Source organism: Malaclemys terrapin, chromosome 1 (assembly GCF_027887155.1).
Source record: "Malaclemys terrapin pileata isolate rMalTer1 chromosome 1, rMalTer1.hap1, whole genome shotgun sequence".
In the NCBI taxonomy this organism is placed as follows: domain Eukaryota; kingdom Metazoa; phylum Chordata; order Testudines; family Emydidae; genus Malaclemys; species Malaclemys terrapin.
The window spans coordinates 63,816,655-63,843,839 of record NC_071505.1 but is presented as its reverse complement, the minus strand read 5'-3'; positions in this window follow the sequence as shown (position 1 = coordinate 63,843,839).

Genomic DNA, 27,185 nt, shown 5'->3' with positions numbered 1-27,185 from the left:
GCCCCTGCTCCGGCTCTTCCCCAGAGCCCACACCCCTGCTCCACCCCACCCCAGCCCTGCCCCCACTCCCCTGAGGATTCCAGAAGCGGTCAGGTCTGCACTCACCGGTAAGTAGAGCGACCTGGCCCCAGCCTGCTCCGCTCCCCTGGCTCCCAGCCGTGCAGCCAGCAAGTGCTGGGGGAGGTTCCCCCCCCCCCCCAAGCCTGGGAGCCAGGGAAGAGGAGCGGGCTGGTGCCGAGTCACTCCCCTTTCCGCAGGAAATGGCCAGCTCCCCTTCCCCCCGTACCCAATGGAGGCTTGGGGCCAGCCACCTCCCCCCCCGCGGGGAGGACTAGGGCGGGGCCCCACACAACCCCCCTGCGGAGGCCTGGGGACAGCCCCCGCCGCTCCACCCACAGAGGCCTGGGGGGCGCTGCATGGGGCACCAAAATAGCTAGGGACGGTCCTGTAGTTAAGTCCCAAGCAGATTGCGAAGAGCTACAAAGGGATTTCACAAAATTGGGTGACCGGGCAACAAAATGGCAAATGAAATTCAATGTTGATAAATGCAAAGTAATGCACATTGGAAAATATAATTCCAACTATTCATATAAAATGATGGGGTCTAAATTAGCTGTTACCACTCAAGAAAGTGATCTTGGAGTCATTGTGGATAGCTCTCTGAAAACATCCCCTCAGTTTGCAGTGGCAATCAAAGCTAACAGAATGTTGGGAATCATTAGGAAAGGGATAGATAATAAGACAGAAAATATCATATTGCATCTATATAAATCTATAGTACGCTCACATCTTGAACACTGCGCGCAGATGTGGTCGCCCCATCTCAAAAAAGATATATTGGAATTGGAAAAGGTTCAGAAAAGGGCAACAAAAATGATTAGGGGAATGGGAACAGCTTCCATATGAGGAGAGATTAATAGGACTGGGACTTTTCAGCCTGGAAAAGAGATGACTAAGAGGGGATATGATAGAAATCTACAACATCATGACTGGTGTGGAGAAAATACATAAGGACGTGTTACTTACTCCTTCTCATAATACAGGAATTAGGGGTTGCCAAATGAAATTAGTAGGCAGCAGGTTTAAAACGAACAAAAGGAAGTATTTCTTCACACAACGCAGTCAACCTGTGGAACTCTTTGCCAGAGGATGTTGTGAAGGCCAAAACACTAACAGGGTTTAAAAAAATACTAGATAAATGCATGGAGGATAGGACCATCAATGGCTATTAGCCAGGATGGGTAGGGATGGTGTCCCTAGCCTCTGTTTGCCAGAAACTGGGAATGAGGGACAGGGGATGGATCACTTTATGATTATCTGTTCTGTTTATTCCCTCTGGAGCACCTGGCATTGGCCACTGTTGGAAGACAGGATACTGGGCTAGATAGACCTTTGGTCTGACCCATTATGGTCATTCTTATGTGCTGAGTAGGCTTGAACACATCCACTTAAAGTGGAGAAATTCCTTCCTGAAACAGGAAAGAAGCCTGTAGCCTTGAAATAACATTTTCAAAAGCACCAAATGACATTTGCAAATAGGACTCAGGCCCCTAAGACACTTATGTGATTTTAAAAATGTTGCTCTTGGTGTATACTAGAACTAATGGCAGAGGGAGAAACATAGCCCACATGTTGTCTTGACAAATTAGAGCCTAAAACTTCCCCTATTGAAATCAATAGTAAACTTGCTTCAATTTTCCACTGACTTCAATGGGAGCAGGACTGGGCCCATAGAAAATATGCAGAAGAATATAACCTCATGCAGTAGGCAACTTTAAAAAAAAATATATGGCATGTGAAAGTAGGTACCTTAATGCAAGGTTGAAAATGTCTGTACATGCTCCGACTTCTGTTTTGTAGCCTATTGGGATTCTTTTTAGGATTAAAAAAAAATCAAAAAGAACTGAAACTGAAGTGTAGTTAGGGCCCTTCATTTTTTGTTTTGTTTTTATTTTATTTTTCTTGTGAATTTATCAGTGTTTATTTCGACGACAACAAAAGCACGTGAAAATCAGTAGAAAAAACTACTAATAATGTTTCTGGGTAAATATCAGGGTTTATTTTGGTGGATAGAAGGACAGGGGGAAAAGTATTCAGTAGATTCATGCTTTGATTAATGGAATTCAATGTAGTTTGCTGCAGAACTAAAACAGAACTCAAAACACAATGCCACCTCTGTTTAAGAAAACAATGTATCTCTAATCCCCAAATACAACTTTTCATTTGAATAACAGTTTACTGTTGTAGACTTAGAACTATAAGCCTATAAATATTTACATTTAATAATTGGGCCACACCATTTACATGCAACTTCATCCTTTTCTCCTGTTTTTGTTTTTTTTAATTTTCAAATACTTCCTTGTATTCTGAAACAGATTTTCATTTTCTTCCCATTTTAGTGTGTCAGATCTTTAAACTGTTATCTGTTAAGAGCTCGAAGTGTGTACATTGTGGCCAGGAGATTCATCAATACGTTCAGATGCATATGCACTTCAGAGCTTGTGTGCGTATCTGTTTGTTTATTGGGTGTATCCTCTAAACCAGTGGCTCTCAACCTTTCCAGACTATTGTGCCCCTTTCAGGGGTCTGATTTGTCTTGCGTACTCCCAAGTTTCACCTCGCTTAAAAACTATTTGCTTAAAAATCAGACATAAATATACAGAAGTGTCACAGCAGGCTATTACTGAAAAATTGCTTACTTTCTTATTTTTACCACATATTTATAAAATAAATCAAATGGAATATAAATATTGTACTTACATTTCAGTGTATAGCCATATAGAGCAGTATAAACCAGCCATTGTCGGTATGAAATTTTAGTTTGTACTGACTTTGCTAGTGCTTTTTATGTAGCCTGTTGTAAAACTAGTCAAATACCTCAAAGTAAAACTATTTCCCCATGCTTATTCCCCCTCTCCCCCTACAGTTCCTCATATCTCCTTGTCAATTGCTGGAAATGGGCCATTTTCATTACCACTACAAACAGTTTTTTTTCTCTCCTGCTGATAAAAGCTCAACTTAACTGATCACTCTCCTTATAGTGTGTATAGTAACACCCATTGTTTCATGTTCTCTGTGTATACATATATCTTCCTACTGTATTTTCCACTACATGCATCCGATGAAGTGGGCTGTAGCCCACGAAAGCTTATGCTCAAATAAATTTGTTAGTCTCTAAGGTGCCACAAATACTCCTGTTCTTTTTGCAGATACAGACTAACATGGCTGCTACTCTGAAACCTGTATCTATTCTGAGGGGCTCTCTTTCAATAAAACAGTTTTTTACATACAGATCATAGGCATGACAATGCTGCCTAAACCCAATGGCTGGCCAACTTTAGATGAGGGAAAAACAGACAAGAAAATAGACCAAACACTGGTGGCTATATACTATATTTTATATGTGCTTACTAAACCAATTTGGTCCAGAAATAACATTGAGAATCAGAGGTGAGGAGAACATCCCCCACTTCTACCTTTGCAAGGTCCAGGCTCCATATGCAACCAGAACCTTTCTTATTCTGGGGGAGTAGCACCACTATAGTTAAGGTTGAGACTAGCTTATAGTTTAATAGTCAATTTTCAAAGTACTCTAAAATCTATATGCTTATTCAGGTTGCTTGAAAAGTGCTGTCTCATGAGAGTCTGGAGGAGGTCATTTGAGCAAAGGATTCCTGAGAAACTGAAATTCCTTAAATCAAAATTGTATCTGTCCATCCATGCCCTTAACCTGGGATCAAACTATGCCTCTGATCCTCCCTAAACAGGTATCACCCATTCAGAATTGATCTCAGCTAGTGTCCAGCACTTACTGCTCCTTTGGGGAAGCAATATTTAAAAAGTTATTCAGGGTAAAAGTTGGATCTGTAATGTGATTTGGGACAAGTTGACAAGCTTGAGAAAGTCATTTGCACCTGTATAGCAGGACGGGAGTTCTGTCGCAAGCCGAGAGTTTGCAAGCAGCCTGAGATCAGTAAGCGGGTGACTCCAGGAGACATTGTGTGGCCACTGAACCTGACTGGCACCCATGTACTGTAAGTTTGAATCCTCACCTGGACAGCTTTCTAAGAACATGTGTTGTGCATACTAGTTGCTTTCTGCCTGCATTCTGCAGGAGCACCTTCTGGACATCTTGCCTTGAGAGCAAAGCTTTTAATTTAAGAGTCAATATTTTGGAGTTCTCTAAAATTCAAATGTATACTCCAATTTTTCTTTAGAAGTATTGGGAAGGGAAATAACATTACCTAAAGAGAAGATGAAAGACTCTAGGAAGCAGTAGCATTAGGGAATGCAATCATGCTGCATGCTATTCACCCTTTTCTTCAACAATGGGATGGGAATCAAAGAAAAGCAAGTAGCTGTGATTCTCCTCAACATCAACAGGATCCAAGGGGTATCTGAGCATCAGTAAACGCACTCACAAGAGAGCCCTACTTTAAGGACTGGTTTACTATCAACATTGACAAATGTGCTGCTAGGATGCTGTCATCAGTTAAAACACTAATTTGTTTATCATGAAAAATAAACGGATTTTCCCTTCCCCCAACTTTCTACACTAATTCATCCAATCTCCACAAAGCAAAGGTTCACACTTATCAATTTCACCCCTCAAAATACTGTGGTTTCTGTGAAAAAGGAGTTTGAAGGGAATGTTAGACACTAGAAAAAGTTTAGCCATGTAACTCCCTTTTAAAACAGTCATAGCAAACATCTAAAAATATGTTCCCCTCTACAAGCTGCCTTAGAAAAATTAAGAAGTACTCAAACTACAATAAGGGTTTTAAAGGGACATGCTACCCCCAAACCCAGAAAATTTTGTAGCTCTTTTCCCCCATTAAAATATAAAAACTGGCATAACTTTAACTGTGGTGGCACTTCTGCCTCATCATAATATTGCTGTGCCAGGCATAGAGTCAGCAGTGCAAATTGAGGTCATTTGATTAAGGGGTTCCCCAGATACAGCTTCCCCAATAAGGAGCTGGCTCTAATAATCAAAGTGCTCTAAAATCTGCAGGCCTGAGGAGGTTGTCCTGAAAACTGGTATGCTGCAATAGGTCCTAGGAGACTGTGGTGCAAATATGGGTCTTTTGATCTTGGGGCTGGCGATACTATTCCCAAGGGGTGGTGTGTACCTTGGATTTATTTCCTGAATTTTTTCCCAGATGGGCAAGTATAGATGCTCTCAGTATTCTAGGGCAAGGGGCACTGTGGCTCAATCTTAAATGTTAATGAAATTTTTGGGCATTGACTTGACTAGAATCTAAGGTGTGATTGTCAATGCACAGTGACTCACCACAATATCTCCAGATTGTTTTTGGTCATTAGGAAAGGGATAGATAATAAGACAGAGAATATCATACTGCCTCTATATAAATCCACAGTACGCCCGCCTTTTGAATACTGCGTGCAGATGTGGTCGCTCCATCTCAAAAAAGATATATTGGAATTGGAAAAGGTACAGAACAGGGCAATACAAATTATTAGGGGTATGGAACAGCTTCCATATGAGAAGAGATTAATAAAACTGGGACTTTTCAGCTTGGAAAAGAGATGACTAAGGGAGGATATGATAGAGGTCTATAAAATCATGACAGGTATGGAGAAAGTAGATAAGGAAGTGTTATTTACTCCTTCTCATAGCACAAGAACTAGGGGTCACCAAATGAAATTAGTAGGTAGCAGGTTTAAAATAAATAAATGGAAGTATTTCTTCATACAATACACAGTCAATCTGTAAAACTCCTTGCCAGAGGATGTTGTGAAGGCCAAAACACTAACAGATTAAAAAAAAAAAAAAGCTAGATAAGTTCATGGAGGATAGGTCCATCAATGGCTATTAGCCTTGATGGGCCAGGATGGTGTCCCTAGCTTCTGTTTGCCAGAAGCTATGAATGGGTGACAGAGGATGAACTACTTGATGATTACCTGTTCTATTCATTACCTCTGAAGCACCTGGCATTGGCCACGGTTGGAAGCCAGGACACTGGGCTAGATGGACCATTGGTCTGACCCAGTATGGCTGTTCTTATGCTATTCTAGCAAGAAATCTCCTCTCCCAAACCCACCTGTTTTGAAAGTGATCAAGTTATTTCATGATTTATGCTGTCAGAACAGATTTAGACCCCCGTCCCCCCTTGGAGACAATGTAAGATGAAACAGCTGTTTCAGTGGAGGAGGGGAATCTAGATGCAGACGGCCTCTTTCCATCCTAAAATGGATTTGATAATTGTTGCAGGCAAAAACAATGTCTTTAGATACATTTTCCATTACAAATGAGAAAGACCCGGTGCAGGACCCGTTGTTCAGCTGTGCCTGTAGTTGCTCCTTCTAAAAGGCCAAAATGGGCTGTAAGGGGGATGTCTTGGCAAAGAGCAGTCCTGCCCTAAAGCTGCAGGAGTTTTCTGAGCTGCAGGCTCGTGCTGATCTGTTTGTAGCTGTACACTCATCCTCGACAGGAGCAGCTTGATTGCCTCTACAGGCAAACCACCTGCCTTCTGAGTGGGCAGAAGTTGGTGCTTTGATAAATACTTTGGCCCCGGGTGACAAGGAAGCCAGGCGTGGGGCTACGGATTCGGGGTGCGCAGTTCCCCAAGACAATACTCCGCTCTGCCTGCAGGCGGGGGAGGGAGAGACCCGCGGCACTCGCCTCTTACCTGGAGGCCAAGCGGGGAGGTGCTGCCCTCCCCCGCCCTGCGCGGCGCCTGGTTCACAACCCCTCCCTGCCTGCCTTGCGGGGAGTCCGCTGGGGCCCCGCCGCCGCTCGTCGTCTCCATTGTGCGGCCGGCGGCGGAGCTGAGAGGCAAGCGCCCTTCCCACCCCGCCCTGTCCCCGGCTGAACCCCCCACCCCCGTCCCCTCCTAGCTGCTCGCCCCCTCCCCTTCCCTCCCTGCCACAGCGAGGCTGCCGCTGCCCGGAGGAGCCGCCGAGTTCCCCCCGGAGTGCGGGAGGAGGAGGGGGCGCCGCCTCGCACTGCAATGTGCCGCCCGCCGCCGCCGCAGCAGCCGTGAGGAGCCGGGTGCTCGCGGGAACCATGCCGGGCTGGAAGAAGAACATCCCCACCTGCCTGCAAGCCGAGCCGGAGCGAGGTGAGCCCGCGGGGGCGGCGGGCTGGGACCGGCGCCTTGGGCAAGGGAAGGGGGGGGAGCGGGGGCTGCAATGCCGCCGGGGCCTCCTGCTCTTCCTCCTTCCCCGGCAGGCAGCCGCGGAGACCGGCCTCCGCCGGTCCGCTGCCTGGGCGGGAGCGGAGAGCTGCTCCGGGAGCCGGGCACAAAGGGGGAGCGGGGGAGTGACAGGCATGGAGGCGCACCTAGAGCGCCGCGCAGGGGGCACGTTCCCCTGCTGCTGGAGCTGCTAACTTTCCTGGCCGGGGCAGCGCTCCAGCTCCCGGATTTGTGGCTTCTCCCTCGGACCTCCCCCTCGGGCTGGCTGTGAGCGCGGGGGGCTCGCTGCCTCGCAGAGAGGCTTTGCAAACTTTCCTCGTGCTCTCCCTCTGGAGCCCGACCCCTGGCTGGCCCTGCGCTGGGGGATTACAAAGTTGCCGAGGCGGTATGATCAAAGAGAAACCCGGGAGAGGAGTGGAGGGGGGTTTAGATGGTATGCGTGAAATTCAATAAATATCGGAGTGTTTTTCTAAAGGATGGCCCTGATTCGCTTCCTATTTACACCAGGGTAAATCGGAAGCAACCTCCTTAAGGCAATGGAGTTACACTGGTGAAAGCAGGGAAATCCGGTTCAATGGGTATAAAACTTGAATGCAATCCTACGGGTAAAAGCTGCTGGCGTTTTCAGCGTCTCAGAGTTGCACAGGTACTGGATTGCAATTTAGGGCATGTCTACACGCAGAAAGTTGCACCAATGGAGCAGTATCTTCATGTAATTCTGAAAAAAGAACAGGAGTACTTGTGGCACCTTAGAGACTAACAAATTTATTAGAGCATAAGCTTTCGTGGACTACAGCCCACTTCTTCGGATGCATCCGAAGAAGTGGGCTGTAGTCCACGAAAGCTTATGCTCTAATAAATTTGTTAGTCTCTAAGGTGCCACAAGTACTCCTGTTCTTTTTGCGGATACAGACTAACACGGCTGCTACTCTGAAACGTAATTCTGAGAATGTTTGCAGAGGACTTGGCTTATTTTTGCGGTGTCTTGCAGGTCACACATTTTATAAATTGCGATTCAAGAAGGTAAATTATAGGGTAACTTTTAAAACGAAGCCTGTGCCTGCTTTTGTGCAAACAGCAGCCGTTTTATTCATGATCCTTACTGGTGATCGATGTATGTAACTTCTAGATTCTCAGCTGAATGTAAATTACAGATCGCACCTAGCTCTGGAGGAATGTGTGGAAGTGACTAGGAGGAGTGGGTCTAAACGAATGGTCCTTAGAAATTGTCAGAATTGCAGGACTTCAAAACTGTAAATTCTGAAAATGGGGAAAAAATCCTGCGGTTTACTTTCAGAGGGGATGTTGGCATCTTAAGTATTTATACAGTTTTAATAACATTGGGGAAAAAATTGCAAATCCCATTAAGACAACTTTAAGGAGATCAACAAGGGATTGTAGTAACGTTCTCAAATAAAACCTTTATAGTGCAGGATTATTTGGTTAAAGTTAAATCCTCTGACAAAATGATGGATTTGGTGTTTTCTGGTCACTTTTCAAAACCAACAATGCTTTGATTTCATTTGATGTGGAATAAAACAACAACTTTGTCATTGTAACTGCAAAAACAAGTTCTGTCACCAGGGATTACTTTGTCACTGCTTTATGGAAGGATTATGCATATAAAGAAAAAAATCCAGTAAAATATTAACATTTGGGAATTTGACTACCTATTTCATTATTATATGTAAAAAGTTGTAAGTTTTTGATATACCACTTGTTAATCAAGTTTCAATGTTCAGTCGCATATACTCCTCTAGATGGTAGAGGAGGTCTTTGGTTTTCCTATAGACTAATGAGCCAGGGAATTTATTTCTTTTGACTGTTATCTTATTGGATACATCTATGTATTGCTAAGAAGGAACCTAGAAAATATTCAAAGTGAGATTGTATGATCTGCTCTAAGGAAGAGACTTCTGGTCTCAGGCTGGATAGTGAAGCCTGTTTCAGAAGTGTTGTGTGTGTTGTAAGTCACTAAAGTAGTGAAGAGGACAATGTACAGTAATTAAAAAGGATAATTGAAATGTTAGTTTCTCATGGTTGAAATGAATACTAAGTATTCTCTTATGTAATGTTAATGTAATACATCTCTATCCCGATATAACGCGACCTGACATAACACAAATTTGGATATAACGCGGTAAAGCAGTGCTCGGGGGGGAGGGAAGACGGATCAAAGCAAGGTCGATATAATGCGGTTTCACCTATAACACGGTAAGATTTTTATTTTTTGGCTCCCGAAGACAGCGTTATATCAGGGTAGAGGTGTACGTTATTACACGTGTATGCTAAACTCTAGATGCATATTTTTGACATGAGTAAACGTGTATGGTGCTGTGTTCTGGAAAAACATAGAAATGAGTAGATGACTGAACTGTCACAATATGCTAGCTGTTTCTTAGAAATGTGGGAACTTTCAAAGATGATCTAATCTGTGTATTGCAGAGATAGCGAAAGCAAAAAAATCAGTCAGGAATGGGTATTGTGCTTTCTGCCTTATCTTTTTTTAGTAGTGTGCACAATTACTATTAGATATCTTTTTGTTTTAACTTTGTCTTTCTAAATCAGCTAAGATGCTGATTTGTCAACAGTTCATATTTTGTATGTATTGAGCTGAGGGGTGAAAACATTATCTACTATCTCTTATTTTCATTATGAATCTCAACAAATTAACATTTAGAAACTCTTATCATTGATGCTTTTTTTTTTTTTTTTTTTGTATTTTATTTCCACAGGGTAAATAAAGCTCTTCAGAACCTAGAGTAAATAGTTTCTTTCTAATGTATGTTTCATTGTATATTGCTCAAGCTTAACTAATTAACTTAGCAGAATTTCAGTGCTACTTAGAATTTGATCAAACTTTTTTCCTGAATTCCAAAAAAAACCATAGTGATCAAAATAAATAATCATTGTTGAATCAGGTTGTCCTTGAACCTGAATAAGAGTAGAAAAATGGCCAGTGTAGTAATGAAATAAGATGCATCTCTAGCTAATGTAGCAGTTTAGTATGGCATTGACTTAAAAGGCAATTACAAATACAGTTAAATTCTGGTTTAGGGACAGTTGTGCTAATATCCTCCTCTGCTATTTCCAGACAATATTTTTATTCAGATAGTCTACAATCCATTTATATATACATCATGCTAATATAATTCTTTTGTATATAAGATATTTATTCTAACCTAATATCATAACCATCTTTTACATCCAAATTAACAAAAAATTACAGAATACAATTAAATTTCATATTGACTCTTAAGGAATATTTCATAAATACATATGTACTTTATTTTGAATTGTATTATATATATTCCTGTATTTGATCCTTTTTAATACTTTCCCTGTTAGTGGGGTGGGAGGGGGAAAGCTAGTCTTAGTCTTGATGCTTTTCTTTGATCATCAGTAGGTTTGGACACACATTTTTAATGTTCTGTATAATTCAACACAAAAAGATCCATTAACTTTGAGTTAAGGTTGCTAAATGGCATATTTCTATAAAGCAAACCACAACAAGCAAGGGGAAAAAAAAACAGTTAAGTCATTCTACGGCCCATCTGTACTCTTCCCATCAGTTCCCCTTTTCAACAACCTCAACTACTTTCCATCAAGTTTCTACTGGTAAATCCTTAAGGGACCTAAGTTTCTGCTGGTGGCCATATGCAAAGCCGCCTAAGTAAGTCCTGATGCCACTGAGCAGCTTGGTGTTACTCCTGAGGGAATTCTGCACCAAAAATATAAAAATTATGTGCATAATATTTTAAAATTCTGCAAAATTTTGCAAAAGTTTCTTGTCAGTAAATAAATGTGGCTCCAGCATGGTAGTGGGGAACACAGGCCGGTGTGTGGGGTGAGAGGTTTCTGTGTGGGGCAGTCTGGGTGCAGGCGGCTCAGTGGGAGATCTGGATGCACGGGGGCTTGTTGTGGGGGTTCCGAGTGCAGGGGCAATGGGACTTTGCAAGGGATCCAGGTGAAGGTGGTTGGGGCTCAGCAGGGGGGTCTGGGTGTGGGGGACTTAGGGGGGGGGTCCAGATGCTGGGGGAGTGGGCCTTGATGGGGTATGGGTGCAGCTGGTTGGGGCTCAGTGGGGTGAGAGTTTGGGCATGGGGAGCTCGTTGGGGAGGGGTCCAGGTGTTGGGAGATAGGGCTTGTCAGGGTGAGGGTTCGATGGGCCTTCTTAACGGGGGAGTCCCAGCTGCTGCCAAGAGGACGGCGCATGCTGCATTTCTGCTTCCCTCCACGATTCCCCTCTCCACTTTTCTTCCCCATCTCATCCACCTCCCCTCACTCCTGCATTCCCCTCCCCCTGCCCTATTCCACCCTCCCTCCCTTCCCCACTGCTGCCTCCTCCCCACTCCCTCACCCCTCTTCCCTCATTTTCGCCACCCCCTCCTTACCCAGCCCCACTGTGGGCACTCACTGTTGCACAGAAAACAGGAAGGCTCCCAGCACATAGAAGGAGAGCACAACTGGCACTAGGATCCAGGAGGCAGCGTTCAACTACAGAATCAGGGGAGCCGAGACACAGCCTCCTTAAACTGGGCAGCTCTGTGCTTGCAGAAATGGGGGGGGGGGCAGTGGCACGTAATCCCATGTCCCCCCTCCCCCCCATGCCTCATCTCTGTTTTGGGGGAGAGCAATGACCCTCTTCCCCCCCCCCCCCCCCCGCCTAAACTGTGCCCAAGGTCAAGTGGTTTCCCTGTCATTTTCTACAGGGAAGCACAGGAATTCTGCGGGTGCATTTTCTGGGGGCGTGTAGACCTGCAGAATTTCCCCAGGAGTATGGTGTGTAAACCCCAGTGGGATTTTCAGATTAGGCATTCCCCATCTATCTTGCCTGCAGGGCCCAATCCAGTAGGCATTCTTAGCGCATGCCTAACCCACAGGGAGAAGGAAGTAGCAGTGGTCCACTTATAAGCTGTAGCCCAGTGGTTAGAGCACTCACCTGGGATGTGTGAAACCCAAGTTCAGATTGCTGCTCTTCCTGTTTTGGAGCAGGGATTTGAACCTGTGTCTCCTAGATAAGTGGCCTAACCACTGGTTTACAGGTATTTTGGGGTATGTCTCTCTGTCTCTCATGTAGGAAATATGTAAATATTAATTGGGCCAGAGAGAGAGAGTGAGAAAAAACTCTAGCCAAGTCGTTCGCACACTCTCTCTTTTTCTGGCCCAGTGAATATTTAAGTATTTCCTACAGAGTGGAACAACTTCAATAGGAAAGATTGAGAGAGACCCACCCTATTTCCCCATGGTTAGGCTACTCACTCAGGTTCAGATCCCACTTCCAGATCAGGCAGAATGGGTATTTGAACCCAGGTCTCTCACATCCCTAGTAAATACTAACTGCTGAACTAGAGGATGTAAGGACATTGTGACCACAACCATCTCTTCCCCCTGCCCCCCCCCGCCCTTTTTTTTGCAAGAAAGGGGTGACTGGCTTAGGCATCTAATTGTAGGAGACGATTCATGGCTGTACATCTGAAGCAGAGATAAGTACGTAATTACGTTTGTGGGGCAGGGCTCCTCACCGTTTCCTACTGGCTAGTTTAGACAGTGTCCCTATTCAGTGTGCTGACTTTTGAGAGTCCCATTTTTAGGCACCTAACTCTCCATATGCATTGTATATGGCATCTGGGTGTCTAAGTCAGAGCTGAGGATTCCACTGGATGGCAGGGCACCTAAAGTCAGGCATTGCGATACTGAGCCTAAGTTCCCCCCCTCATCCTCCATCCTCGCACCTTCTTTCGTGGCTCTAGCCCTTATGTTTGTTTCTGACCCAGTTCTCTATTTGTAAAATGGGGATAATACTTCCTTTCTCATAGATTCCAGTATCAGAAGGGACCATGGTGATCACCCAGTCTGATCTGTATAAAACAGGCCATAGAACTTCCCAAAATAATTCCTAGAGCATAGCTGTTAGAAAAGCATCCAATTTTGGTTTAAAAATTATCAGTGATGGAGCATCCACTGTCTTGTCTATTCAGATTGTAAGCTCATTGGGCCAGGGACTTTCTCACAAGAACATAAGAATGGCCATACTAGGTCAGACCAATGGTCCATCTAGCCTAGTATCCTGGCTTCTGACAGTGGCCAGTGCCAGATGCTTCAGGGGGAATGAACATAACAGGGCAATTTATTTATTTAATATTGAATTTCATCTACCATTTTGTTGCCCAGTCACCCAGCTTTGTGAGATCCCTGTGTAACTTTTCACAGTCAGGTTTGGACTTAACTATCTTGAGTAATTTTGTATTGTCTGCAAATTTTGCCACCTGACTGGTTACCCTTTTTTCCAGATCAGCTATGAATACGTTGAAGAGCACTGGTCCCAATGCAGATCTTTGGGGGACCCTGCTATTTACCTCTCCATTGTGAGAACTGACCATTTATTCGTACTCTTTGTTTCCTATATTTTAACCAGTTACTGATTCATGAGAGGACCTTCCCTCTTATCCCATGACTCCATACTTTGCTTAGATCCTTTGGCGTCGGACTTTGTCAAAGGCTTTCTGATGTCCAGGTACACTATATCTCCTGGATCACCCTTATCCACATGTTTGTTTGGCCCCCTCAAATAATTCTAATAGGTCGCTGAGGCATTATTTCCCTTTACAAAGGCTGTGTTGGCTCTTCCCCCAACACTCTGTGTTTGATAATTCTATTCTTTACTATAGTTTCAGCCAGTTTGCCTGGTATTGAAGTGTATGTACAGTTCCTAGCATAATGGGACCATCATCTCATTTGGATGATTGTAGGGGCTGCCATAATACATATAATAAATAATGTTGTTTATATTGGTAGGTTATTTGGGCTAGCAAATTAAACTCCAAAGTTTAATTTCCCAATGGCTTAATATCTCAATGCTTATTAGTTTATTGGTATGGATAAGAATTATTTCCTATTGAGATCTGATGTCTCCCATGCCCTTCCAGTCTACAGTCTCTCTTGCCCCTTGGAGAAAGAACGCAGCTCTCCATGTTCTCTTGTAGAATCCAGTTCCAGACAATGTTCTCTTAATTCTCTTCCATGTTTAGCTTTAACAATTGATGTGCGCATATCATATGCACACAGGTGTTTTGTTTTGTTTGTTTGTTTTGAAAGCTGAATGTAATAGGGAAGTAGGAGGCATGATGAGGAGTATGTTGAGGAGCAAGGATCTGGAGAGTTTGGGGAGCAATATACAGGAGTGGGGCATTAGGGGGTGTTAGGTGGGATCCTGTGATTATGGAGCCAAGGGATATGTGTTGATGTGGGTGGATGGGACTAGTAGGGAGGAAATTGAACTTAAGGTAGGAGAAACATTATTGAGAGAAGTGTAACAGAGTTCCACTATGACGGACCACCTATGGCTTGTCAGAACACAAATCTTGTTTCCCCAGGCCCTCCTCCCCCCCCCCTTAAATCCTATAATTTTCTCCCATGATCTTACACACATTTCTTCTCACCCTCTCCTCAACATCCCTATTCAACACACAAGCTCTTCTTTATATGTAGCTGCCTGTTCATCTTTGGCTCCCCATGGAACCTCTTTGGCTCCCTGTGGTGTGGTATACTTGGGAAATCAAGGGTGTGTGGATAGGCAGGTTGTGGGAGCCATAGGGGTGATAGACATACAGTGAGGAGAGAAAAGCCTTGTTAGGAGAGCCGGAAGCTGTGTGACAGTCCTTGTAGTCGGTCCCAGTGCATCTGTGTTGAGGGATTAACTCTTAACGGGCTTCCTGCTACTGTTGCTTCTGCTTTCCAGCACACCAATGCAGCAGTATTAGGGGAGCATTCTGTGGGGAACCCTTCAAATGCTGTTGCATCAGTGCAGATACTCATCTTGTCCAGTACGCCAGAGGTATAGTGCTGTAGGCCCAGTGTAACAAGCTGTGTCTGTGCCACGTCATTGGCTCTTTAAAAGTTCTCCATGGTGCTGCTACCTTGGTATGCTGAGGAACCTTACGAAGACTGATATCTTGATGCAAACACACCAGACTCTCACTACACCCCCAGATTCCCTGCTCAGCTGAGGAACCTACTTGACCCCCCTCTGCACATGTCTTATATATCTGTACTTGCCCCCTTCTGGCACAATTATGGCAATGCCGTAATTCCTGCTGCTCAGACTGTCTCCTTGGCTTACTGATGAGAGCATAGATGCTGAGTCAGGGATAAAGCAGGTCAGAAGAGTTTGATGAAAACAAAATTTCAATGGAAATTTGTTTTGACTTAAAATAAAGTAACTGAGTTTTGCTAAGGTTAGCTGATCAAATCTATCTATATTCTGAATGAAGAGAATAAGTTTGTGTTTAAGTTTAAAGTTTCAAAGAATACCGATGAGGTAGGGTGTGTGTATGTATGTGTGGTGTGGGGGTGGATGGGAGGGAGGGAGTGATGCAGGACTTTTGGTTCTTTATTTAGAAGATCTAAAGCAAAGTGAGAAAAACAAATTAACATTCAAAAATTCTCCTTTTTTGAAATATCTTTCCTGCAAAAGTTGGTAAATATTTTTCTTTATAAATTGTATGGAGCATTCACTTGGCCTCTGGAGAATTATTGTGCCAAATCTAGAGACTAAATCCAGTAAATCAAAATGTGAAAGAGGGATTTTAGTCTTGTTTAAGTGCAAATTGCAACATATCCTTAAACTATGGAGTTGGTACTGCTGCCTCCATAATTTTAATACCATAATGAAACAGCATCTGTAGTGACTGGTCTTTCTTGGATTCCACTACTAAGCTTACTATAGTGAGCTTCCTCTTTTAGAGGACTGGAATTATGCTCTATGTTGAGTAATGAAACTAACATATGGCTGTTGCGGTAAACCTTGTCACTTCAGAAATGACATGTGAAGACTCACCAGTGTAAGATGATGTATCATTAAAATTCAGGGCACACTTTCCCCAGTTTTTCTGTCTAAGCTACTAATCCAAATCAATTTATAAAACTCTTTCTTAGGTGATATTTGAGCAAATACTTTGAGAAAAACATTTCTGAAATTCATACTTCCAATCAAGTTAAATTAAATAAATAAAAACATTTTATGGGACTCCAGTGTCAGCTTCATAGCTGATCAAGTTTAACAGGAATGTTTAACAAATAACATAAGAACGGCCATATGGGGTCAGACCAAAGGTCCATCTAGCCCAGTATCCTGTCTTCCGACAGTGGCCAATGCCAGGTGCCCCAGGGGGAATGAACAGAACAGGTAATCATCAAGTGATCCATCAGCTTGTCTTGTGTGTTCCCTGCAGAACTGCTTGGTATTCCTTAGTGTATACACATAGTTAAAAAAAGTGTATTTATTTTGCTCTGTATAAAATGAGCACCTATTCTTAGCTCCATGAATTTTTGACAGGTTAAATATATAGGTGTCATAATTGACTCCCACAGTCTTGCCCCTCTAACCAACACGGTGCTCAATAACAGAAAAAAAAAGAGACAATAACCCCTTTCTTTTCCCCTGCTGCTCCTTGAAGACAGAAAAAATAGATAGATTTTGCAGCGTGACTTGAAGGTCAACAAAATCTGCATAAGGAAGAAATCCAAGTCCCAAAACTGGCAGGCCATCATGACAACAATCCCTTGTTTGTTAAACTGGGGATTGCTCCATCTTGAGCATTTCTCCCTGAGCAATAATGTCAGTTACAATCTCTCAGATGATAAATTTCTTAAGTCTTTTGTGGCTCTGTAGGTCAAACCCAACACCTTGAAGTCTACCCAGAAGCCTATGGGCAGCAAGTGCAGATTAGAGCAGTGGTGTAATACAACAAGATCGACTACTTTAAAAATCAGGCTATACGCTTTGCACTACCTCAGTTTCTGGATGATTTTAAAATGTAATCTCATGCAAAGCATGTTGCAGTAGTCTAATCTTGAGGTGAGAAAGGAACGGATGACAAGGATTATATCTGAAAGAATATCTCTTAGCCATATATAAAAAAGAAAAAGCTGGCTTGGCTGTAGTTGCCACCTGAAAACTTAACCTGACCCCTAATTTGCAAATTTAAACAACAAAACGCAGACACTATCTTTGGCACATCTTCTGATTGCTTTTCCCAGCCAACCAACATTTCAGTTTGATTGAATTGTTTCTCCGACAGCTAGTCCTTATCCATGCCTTAATCTTCACCAAATACCGGGTAGGGCCAAGACTGCTCCAGCTAACTAGCATGAGATGGAAATTAAAAAGCTGGGTGTCATCAGCATACATTGCCACACATGTCTTGTCACTAATCCTCCCAACAGCTACACATTAAACAAGATGGGACCTTGTGGAATCCCACACAAGAATGCCTTCAGGGCAGCAAGAACAAAAATCTCTCTATCATCCTTGTAGCAAGAGAGGAAAAGAGCCATACAAGAGCAAACCCCAACCACCTACCCTGTGATCTGATGCAGCCAAATCAAAGGCACCTCCTGAGCAACAGCACTGAAGGAATGTGGATGTAAAATGATAATTATGGGTACCTGATTTTCATCCATCAGTCAGAAAAGATCATCTACCTTAGCTATTTCTGTGTTATACCCAGTGGTACCCATATAAGACAAAGAACTCTGAAGCCAATAAACACTTGATTGTTTACCATAACTTTTTTTCAGTAATATTAACCCAAAATGGAAAGCTAGATACAGGGTGTTAGTTGACCGGTTTTGTCACCAGTTAGTGATGGTTTATTGAATCACTAGCAGCAATATATGCTATTAAGGGAAGCCAGCAACCTGTGGTCCTTCCAGGAGGGACTAACAGTCTTCACCAACAATGGGCCCTGTTCTTTTCATTGACCTTCATGAACAGGTTGAGTCTTTAGAACAGGTTGTTGAACAAAGTGCTCCCAACTCAGGTAGGGGAGATGTATGATTTATACTTTCAAAAATTTGTTGGTGACAGCTCTGCCTGCATCAGAAAAACTTGATTGGCAAAATAAGAGGAAATTTCTTTCCAGCAGGAATTTTCTCATATAAACCATTGAGTGAGACAACGTGGATTAAGCTATCCATTATCCAAAACAAATCCACTGTTCTAGGCCCTTCAAAGGGGGAAGCATCAAAAGAGGTTCATTACCTTAATAGGAGAGGCGCAACTTCGAAATGCGGGAGTTGGTGGTCACTCCATGATCTACATAAAATTTCCAAATTATTTGTCTCAAATCCCAACTTAACCAATGGCTCAAGAATGGAAGTAGCTGTATGAGGTGAGCCAACAATGTCTGGGATGTTTTATGGTCAACATGGTGGCAATGAAATCCTAAACTCTTTCAAATGATTTGTCTTCCGCATGGATGTTGAAGTTACTGACTGTCTTACCTCGTAGAATACCACGCTGGTGAGTTACGTTACGAAGTCCCGTCATAAACTGATTAAGTAACAGGACAATGTGCACCACAACTGGTTTCAGCTGCATCCTGGGATTCTCACAAGATGAACTTCCTATATGCAATCTAGCTGGGAGTAGGAGAACTATATTTCAGGTTGGATGCTAATAGCACAGCCCCGCTATCACCTTGCTGATTTTCCTTCTTTGGCTTGTGCTGATTTTTCAGCTAATACTAACTACACTATACTAGCTGCTGCAGCATTGTCTAGCTAGGTGTCATTGATATATATGAAGTTGAGCATCTAATGTTTTATTGAAGTGTGGGCTGTTATAACTTTGACCCTCGACCTTACATTATTAATAAAAATAAAAAAATGGAAGGCTGGGTTCGTTGTACACGAACAAACTAATCTTTTGAGAGTGCATGCCAGTCAAAACTACTGGCACCTTTTTGTGGGAAGGTAAACTGAACATCAACACTCTCTCCATAATAGCAACCTTTTTTTTGTATATTCTGGGGGGAGGGATAGCTCAGTGGTTTGAGCATTGGCCTGCTAAACCCAGGGTTGTGAGTTCAATCATTGAGGGGGCCATTTGGGGATTTAGTGCAGGATTGGTCCTGCTTTGAGCAGGGGATTGGACTAGATGACCTCCTGAGGTCCCTTCCAACCCTGATATTCTATGATTGCCAGAACATGTACTTAATATTTTTTTCAAAACTTCTGATTGTGCACTTTTATAATGAATTTTAATTAATCATGATTCCTGTATAACGTAGCACTTTCTTCAAAACTTTAGCACTAGCTTTATTACTTTTTATTTGTATTACCTGTGCAGCCAGAGACATCAATTGGTTTGAGGTTCTGTTGGGTGCTGCATGAATATACAGTAAGAGATGGTTTCCTGTCCCGAAGACCTTACATTGTGAAATAAAACAAGACAATAAGTGCCAAGTGGATGTAACAAATGAGGGGAGGATGAGTGCAACAGTGACTGGAACATGTGGTTATGTGGATTAACTGTCAGTCCAATTTTCAGGTTTCAAGCTTTTTTTAGGATACAAATTAACAAGATATAAATTATATAACTAGTCCCTTTACAATTGCACTCAAGAGTCCAGTTGTCCATGGTTCAAGATTTTTTTTTAAGCCTCTTCTGCTAGCCAGAGCTTATTGGTGAGAATTATTTTTTGCATTGGTGAATTATTTTTTAACTGGTGAAAAATGAAGTATACATATTATTTGGTAGGAGCTGATAGTGTGCCCAACCCTGTACACTGTCAGAAACAGTCCCTCTCTATGGAGTAAAATGGGCAAAAAAGGTATTGGGACATCCTTTCTGCACCTGAATTTGGCTTATTCTTGGAATGAATAAGCAGGCTGCATTTTCTTTTTAAAGAGAGCCTACTTTAAAAATGAGAGAGATAAATCTGTTAAAATATAAGGAATTCTTGAAACAGACTTACTGTTTAAAAACAGAATCACAATTTACCATCACATTCTGTCAGCTTTGTATGGTAAATACTATAGCAACAGATGACTCCTTTAAAGATTGGTTATATATGAAGTATTGTAACCTTTCCAGCTCTTGCAGATAAATGGCACCTTTTAATTTATCTTCGTCAAGGTGGACTTGCATCTCAATTAGTTTATATTGTAGGTGCTTGAATAAAACAATAAGTCTTTGGAATTTAAAGGGACATCATCAGCTTAAACTTTTTGCATACAGGCTTTTTTTTCATGCAGCATTTTAAGCAATAGATAAATTGCAACACCTCCCATTGTGTCTCCTTCCTTCTTTCCTCCCCGAAATTGGCAGAGGGATTCAGGCAGGTGTGTGACCTGAAACTACTTTGATTTTCTTTTTTTAAATCAATTATATTTTGGATTGACACTTTCCTTTAATACTATTCAAATGTGTGCCTACACTTGAACCCAGGGGATATATTTTAGCATAGACAGGAAATATATGTATATGATACTCATGAATGAGATATTGAATGGCAGGATAGGAATGGTAGCAGTTGCCAGACGATACTGGGAGCAGGAACTGGCTATGGTCACTGTATGCTTTCTCTCACTCTGTAATAGGCACCATTTGGTCAGCTGTTTCTTCTCCCCTTCCCCTCCCACACTGTGCCCAACTCCGTTAGCAGGATGATGGAAAGCACATTAGGTCAGCAAGGATAAAGCAGCCTCTGTCTGGGATAGCTGTGTTTTGTGAGGGAACTAATTTATAGGAAATTGGGAAAATACATAATAATTCATGTACCTTTTGACTTGTTTGTCTTGTCTATTTAGATTGCAAGCTCAGTGCGTCAAGGAGTGTGTACCATGTGTTTGTATAGCACATCATGCAGTGGAGCCCTGATCCTGACTGGGTACTACAGCAGTACAAATAAATAAACTTTGTATTCTTTAACTGTCAGCTTTTTAAATTGGGGAAGGGTTGGCCTCTTCATGGAGCTTGTATATTTCTCTGTCATCACCAAGCATTAGGAAGTAAGAATTGACAAGGTATAGGCAATCTTGGTCATCACTAGCTAGTTGAGAAATTGCTGGCATCTGGACTTAGCAAGCATAATTATAAGAGCAATGGATTGACTATTCTGCTAAAACGTCGTTATCCGTCTGTCTTCTCGATATCTGTGCATAAACCATGGGCAAATGGCAAAGCAAAGGATCTAATTTTGTCCTTGTTTGTACAAACCTCTTGTTGATGTCAGTGGGATATGTCCAGATACAGTGAGGGCAGTATTGGACCAATATTTAAGGTAAGGTTATTCTTCTGGAGTAATCAGATCATTTTGTTACTCAATGAAGAATTAACTTCAATGATAAAATGTGTGTAAGTAAAGCATCTGTACTTTTATGTAAGGAATGGATTATTTACATGATAGTTTGAATAAGAGATCAATTTGAGGATTTGTGATCTAGTAATTTGGTCTATTAGAGAGAAACTATATTGGTAATCAAATGGAAAACATTGCCACAGAATCGGAACTAAATGCATTGTTGGTAGAAGGTGGGTTTAACTCCATTGACTTGTGTGGGGATCTGTTTGCTTATTCCAGCACTGAATTAGGGCGAGTCTCTTGTTGCCTCTTGCAGTGGAGTCAGTTCCTTATATTGTTCCAAGATCTCTTTCTGAAAAGGACAAGAGAACTGTTAGCAAACTACATTGCCTTCATGTCTCTTCCTGCCAGATTTGTGCCTCTTATTTTATGTTTTTCTGGCATATTTGTAGATCGTGTGATATCCTGTGTGTTGGTTAAGGAGACTTAGGGATACAACCAGATAATATATTCAAGGAACTTTTTCATAGTTATTTGAGGAGTACATCGTTATTAACAACTCTAAGCAGTTTACCGCCTCCCCCAAACCCTGCCCCCAACCACACCAATAGTATATAAGATACAAGTTTTGACTGTTTTGTTGTAGAAGTTTGTATGTGTACTGTGATCTGGTAGAACCAGTAGAATTAATACTTTGTATTACACAAACACATTTTGAAAGTAGAATTTGTAGTCCATTTAACTCTCCATGTTGCTCACTTGGAGACTGATAAGTCTGTTTACAAACTGTGCAGGAGCTAGATAAACGCCCAGGATTTGCAATTCAGCAGTAGAACAATTGGTTAAATGTATATGGGTGTGGGGATGGACAATGCAACTGATCAGCTAATAGTATAATTTGGTAGCTTTAAATTTGGGGCTTTTGTGTTTCAGTATCTTATTTGACAAATTAGAGTATATTTACCAGTAAGTAAACACTTACGTCTAAAGCATGTCTGAGATTGTCTTGTTCTTTTGAGTGTTGCAATTTAGTATGAAGTTGTATTGATGACTGTAATTTTCATGGGTAAGATTGGGAAAATATAGGTGGTGCTACTTTCTCAAGCTCTGCCCATCCATTATGCCAAAATGAAACACCGCTTAGATTCTAATAGTCTTCATAATTGTCCCTCTTCTTCCTTACATACTTTGATTAGCAGTGACAAAGTCAACAACGTTGTCATAATTTGGCTTGAGGGGAGAGTTCATGTCTTTCTGAGTTATTGCCTAAGGCTGTCTGTACATTCAGGCAGAAATCACTGCCTGGGTTTATGTTAATCTTCAATACGCAAACCCTATTTTAACAACCATTAGTGGAATAGACTTGACTAAAAAAAAAATAAAGTGTAGATTCTTGAACACAAGATGGAAGCCACCAGGGTAAAGTTTTGGGTCTGTATGCAACCCAGCCCAATCTGACCAATGATTATTATCATGGAGTAGAGCTATAGGCAGCCATGCCTAGTGGTCGGAGCCAGAGACAGGATTTGAGCAAGGCTGGGAAGAAGGCAGGCACAGGAGTGGTTGCAGCTTTGGGCATGAGCATTGAGCAGCTGCAGCCCTCATGCTGTTGCTGGGCTTAAGAGCAGGCTTGGTGATGCCTCTCAGCCAATTGGGGTCTGGTCAATCAGGTTGTACATCTGTTAGATCAGTTAGCTGGTCCCAAGCTTCACTGCAGGCCCTGATTTGCTGGTAGTTAGGCTGTAGGACAAACATGGGCTTTCAGGTCAAGGAAATGCAAATAAATCTGGACCTTTAATTTTGGTGGTAAATATGTTGGTTCAAACTTCAAAAGACTAAAGCCTATGTAAGTCTTTTTAATGGCCTTTTTGGTTTGTGGGATATATGTATCCACACACATATGCACACTCCCTATGTTCTTTCTCTATATAATTTTAAAATAAAAAGCAACTCCTTTACAGTTGAATTGTGGTATACTAGACAATGTGAAAAACGTGTCTTAGTATGTTTCTTGCCCTTGACATCACATTGCATTTGACATCTTCTCCTCTTCTTGCACTCCTTGCTCTATTCTTCATGATCTTTTCGGGCTTGACAGTATTTTTTTCTCACAGACCTCTTTTTTTGTAACTAGATGTGTTTGGATGGTTTTCTATGGCATAGATGCAAATCAGTAAAACAAATAATAGCCTGATAGGCCCTGTTTCTCAAAATCATACAACTGCTTCATGTTTAGGCTAATACTCTAGAGAAATGAATTAAAAAGTAGTCTTTAATTTACTTGTTTAATGTGTCTTTTTTATTATTTAATAATAAATGCATACACGAATTATAAACAATCTGTTGCTTGCAATTTTTAATTTTGTTTCCAGTCTTCCAATTATTAAAACTGAAGTCTAATATATTTATGTGGAAAGTGTGTTGTAAAAAAATGTTGAATGTCAGTTGATGAATGGGAAAGCATTTCTGAATTTTATGCAATTACATGTGTGTATATATTATCTTTTTTGCAAAACATGTTTTATAATCCGTTACATAGAATATATAATGTACTTTTGGCTAGATTATTTCTCTGTAACATGAGCCGACAAAATCATTTTAATGTAAATATAGGCTTGCAAGTTTAGTATTTTGAAGTTTAAATTTGACCTACCCTAAAAATATAGCAATATGATTAATATTTTCTCGATTCAATTTTTAAATTTTTTTGCTGCATGCTGTCACTGAAAATATTGCTGATTAAAGATCCAGTCCTGCAATCACTTGCACATATGTTTAACTTTACTACTGAGACAAGGTGGGTGAGGTAATATCTTTCATTGGACCAACTTCTGTTGGTGAGGAAAAACAAGTTTTTGAGTTTATAGAGAGCTTGAGTTTACAGGTCTCATTAGGGTAATCATAGTAAACTTAAACATGCATAAGTTTTTACAGGATGGGGCAAAACATTTTAACTGTGTTTAAAAACGTACCTACTGTTTTTGTAGACTTGGGATATTCTGTGTGTTTCTCGTGGAGAATAGCAGAAGGAACACAGTCGAGCCCTGTCCCTGGAATTGTGTTGATATCAATCGTGATAGTACATTTTTTTTATTATTATTATTTTTTTTAAATGTAGTAAGCAAATCTGGGTGTATAATTTAAAAACTGAAATTATCCTGCTTTCACAGGGATTCTCTTTGCAGTCCATCAATGTTTTAATCCAGCATTTAAAAAACCCCCACAAAATGGAAAAAAAGCTGACATGATTTATAGTATTGTTGCACAGACCTGTTTAAGTGGGATTGATCCAGCAATTTGCCAAGCACAGGGGTAATCCAGAAAAGCTCTTAAACACATATATGTGTTTTTCTGGATTGTGACATGGTGCTCAACATTTTGTCATGTTCAAGCTGTATGACAGGATAGGACACGTTGGGACTAGTTTGTTGTTAGTTTTAAATCCCCAGTATATTTTGGTTACATTTTCAGGTTGAGGTTAGGGCCCTGATCCAATGAACCTCTCAGAGCTCGTGTGTAATTTGAGCACAAGTTCTTTTTGAAGTCAGTGTGCTTAAAGCCATGGACGAGCATAAGTGCTCTGCTAGATCAGGGGCTAGTTACATAAAGAAATCGTTTGTTTCATGTTAGGATTGCTTTTGTCCGAGTGGCTGGCGGCCGGGGCTCTTTTTAGCCCGGAGTGGTTGGTGGCTGGGGCTCCCACTGTCAGCCCGGTTCATTAAAATATAATTGCAACAAAATGTCTGGTTATCAAAAAAAAATAAAAAATAAAAAAATTAGCAGGCATAACATAACACTTGAGTGTTTGTTTAATTAAAAGTTGCTGGAACAATATAAATAGGTCTTCTCTGTCTTCCAAATTAACACAATAAAGGGCCATTATTACTTTTCTGCGATTTTTTTTCTTTTTTTCTTTTTTTCCCCCCCCATGTTTTGTCCACAACTCCGCTGCAATTATTTGAAAATCAGGGAAAAAAATATTAAAAATTGAAGCTGCTTGGTCCAAGATACCAACAGCACAGTCTAATAATAATTTATATTTATGTAGCATAGTTCAGTTTCTGAAATGTTTTATCAACATTATTAATTGATTTAAGTAGGGCCTTAGATATATCTATCTATATAGATATAGTGGGTGAGAGGAAAGGCAGGGAGGTAAAAAGGAATGAAAATATCTTTAAACTTTTACCTTAGGAAAAAATGAGAGAATTTTTTATGAATGAAAAGCCTATTTTCAAGAAAGGCATGTTTTAAATATTACTTGGTGTCTCTTTAGTTATTCCTTGTTTACGCTGTAAGAAAAAAGTGAAAAATATTTAACTGTTAGTCAAAAATACTTTAAAAAATATTTTGAATTAAATTTATTATGTTGTGAGTGACGGACATGTGTAACAAACATACATAGACAGAATTTCATCACCTTGGGCAACAAACATATTACTGAAAATGAGTCTGAGATTTCAGTGTGCTTTAGTGGTGCCTAATCATCAGTAATCAGACACAGGCTTTTAGAAGTCATTATCTAGTTAGGAAAGGGAGAATTTTTTTGGCAGGATGTAGGACCCTCTCGAAAATTAAAAGCTCTAGATCTGGAACAAACCCTAAATTTTAAGTTTGGGTTTCATTTGGTTCTTATAAAACACAAGCTTTGGTTTGCTATTCAGTAAAACCTCAGAGTTACAAACACCTCTGGAGTGGAGGTAGTTCGTAACTCTGAAATGTTTGTAACTCTGAACAAAATATTACGGTTGTTCTTTCAAAAGTTTATAGCTGAACATTGATTTCATTCAGCTTTGAAACTTCACTATGCAGAAGAAAAATACTATTTTTAACCATCTTAACTTAAATGAAACAGGAACAGTTTCCTTACCTTGTCAATTTTTAAAAAAAACTTTCCCTTTATTTTTTTAGTAGTTTATGTTTAACTTGACTGTACAGTACAGTTAAACATAATCAGGGGGTAGGCGTGTTAGTCTGTATCTACAAAAACAACAAGGAGTCTGGTGGCACCTTAATCTGTTACTCTTTAAGGTGCCACCAGACTCCTTGTTTTTTGTACTGTACAGTATTTGCTTTTTTTGGTCTCTACTACTTGATTGCGTACTTCCGGTTACAAATGAGGTGTGTAGTTGACTGGCCAATTTGTAACTCTGGTGTTTGTAACTCAGAGATTCTATGTATTTTTTTTTTTTTTTTTTTATGTTTTCCCTTGATCAGTCTAGAAACTGGATAGACGTTAGTATTAAATAATTAGGGCAAAGTCTTGGCCCCTTTGAAGTTAATTGGCGTTTTATCATTGTCGTCAATGGAGCCAAGATTTCACCCAAAATCTCTATTGTCATAAATCAGGATTCCATTTCATGAACATTTTACCTGGAAAGGACTGCACTTTTTACTTCATCTTATAAGTTAAAGCATTTAATTACATGGTAGGAGAGGATCAAATGTTGGGGCGGGAAGTGCATAAGAAATTGGACTGAAGCTGGGAACTGGTGTGAGAAGAATTGTGAAAGAAGAATAGGGACAATGGAATCTAGTGCATCTAACTTCAAAAACAAAAGGTATGTAGGAGTTATTCACACTGTTAATTTGCTATATGTTGTACCCCTTTGTCTATTGTCTTTTTATTTTAGATGTTTTGTTCTTTGGGCACATTGGCTGTTTCTTCCTCTGTGTGGGAAGTGCTATAGCACCTAGTGGTGCTAATGCAATCTAATTGTATACAAATGATTTAAAAGAGGGGGAAAAAATATTAAAAATTGAAGCTGCTTGGTCCAAGATACCAACAGCACAGTCTAATAATAATTTATATTTATGTAGCATAGTTCAGTTTCTGAAATGTTTTATAAACATTATTAAGTAACCCTTGCTACAATAATGAGAGGTAGCTATTATCTCATGGGGAAACTGAGATAGATAGTATGACTTGTGCAAG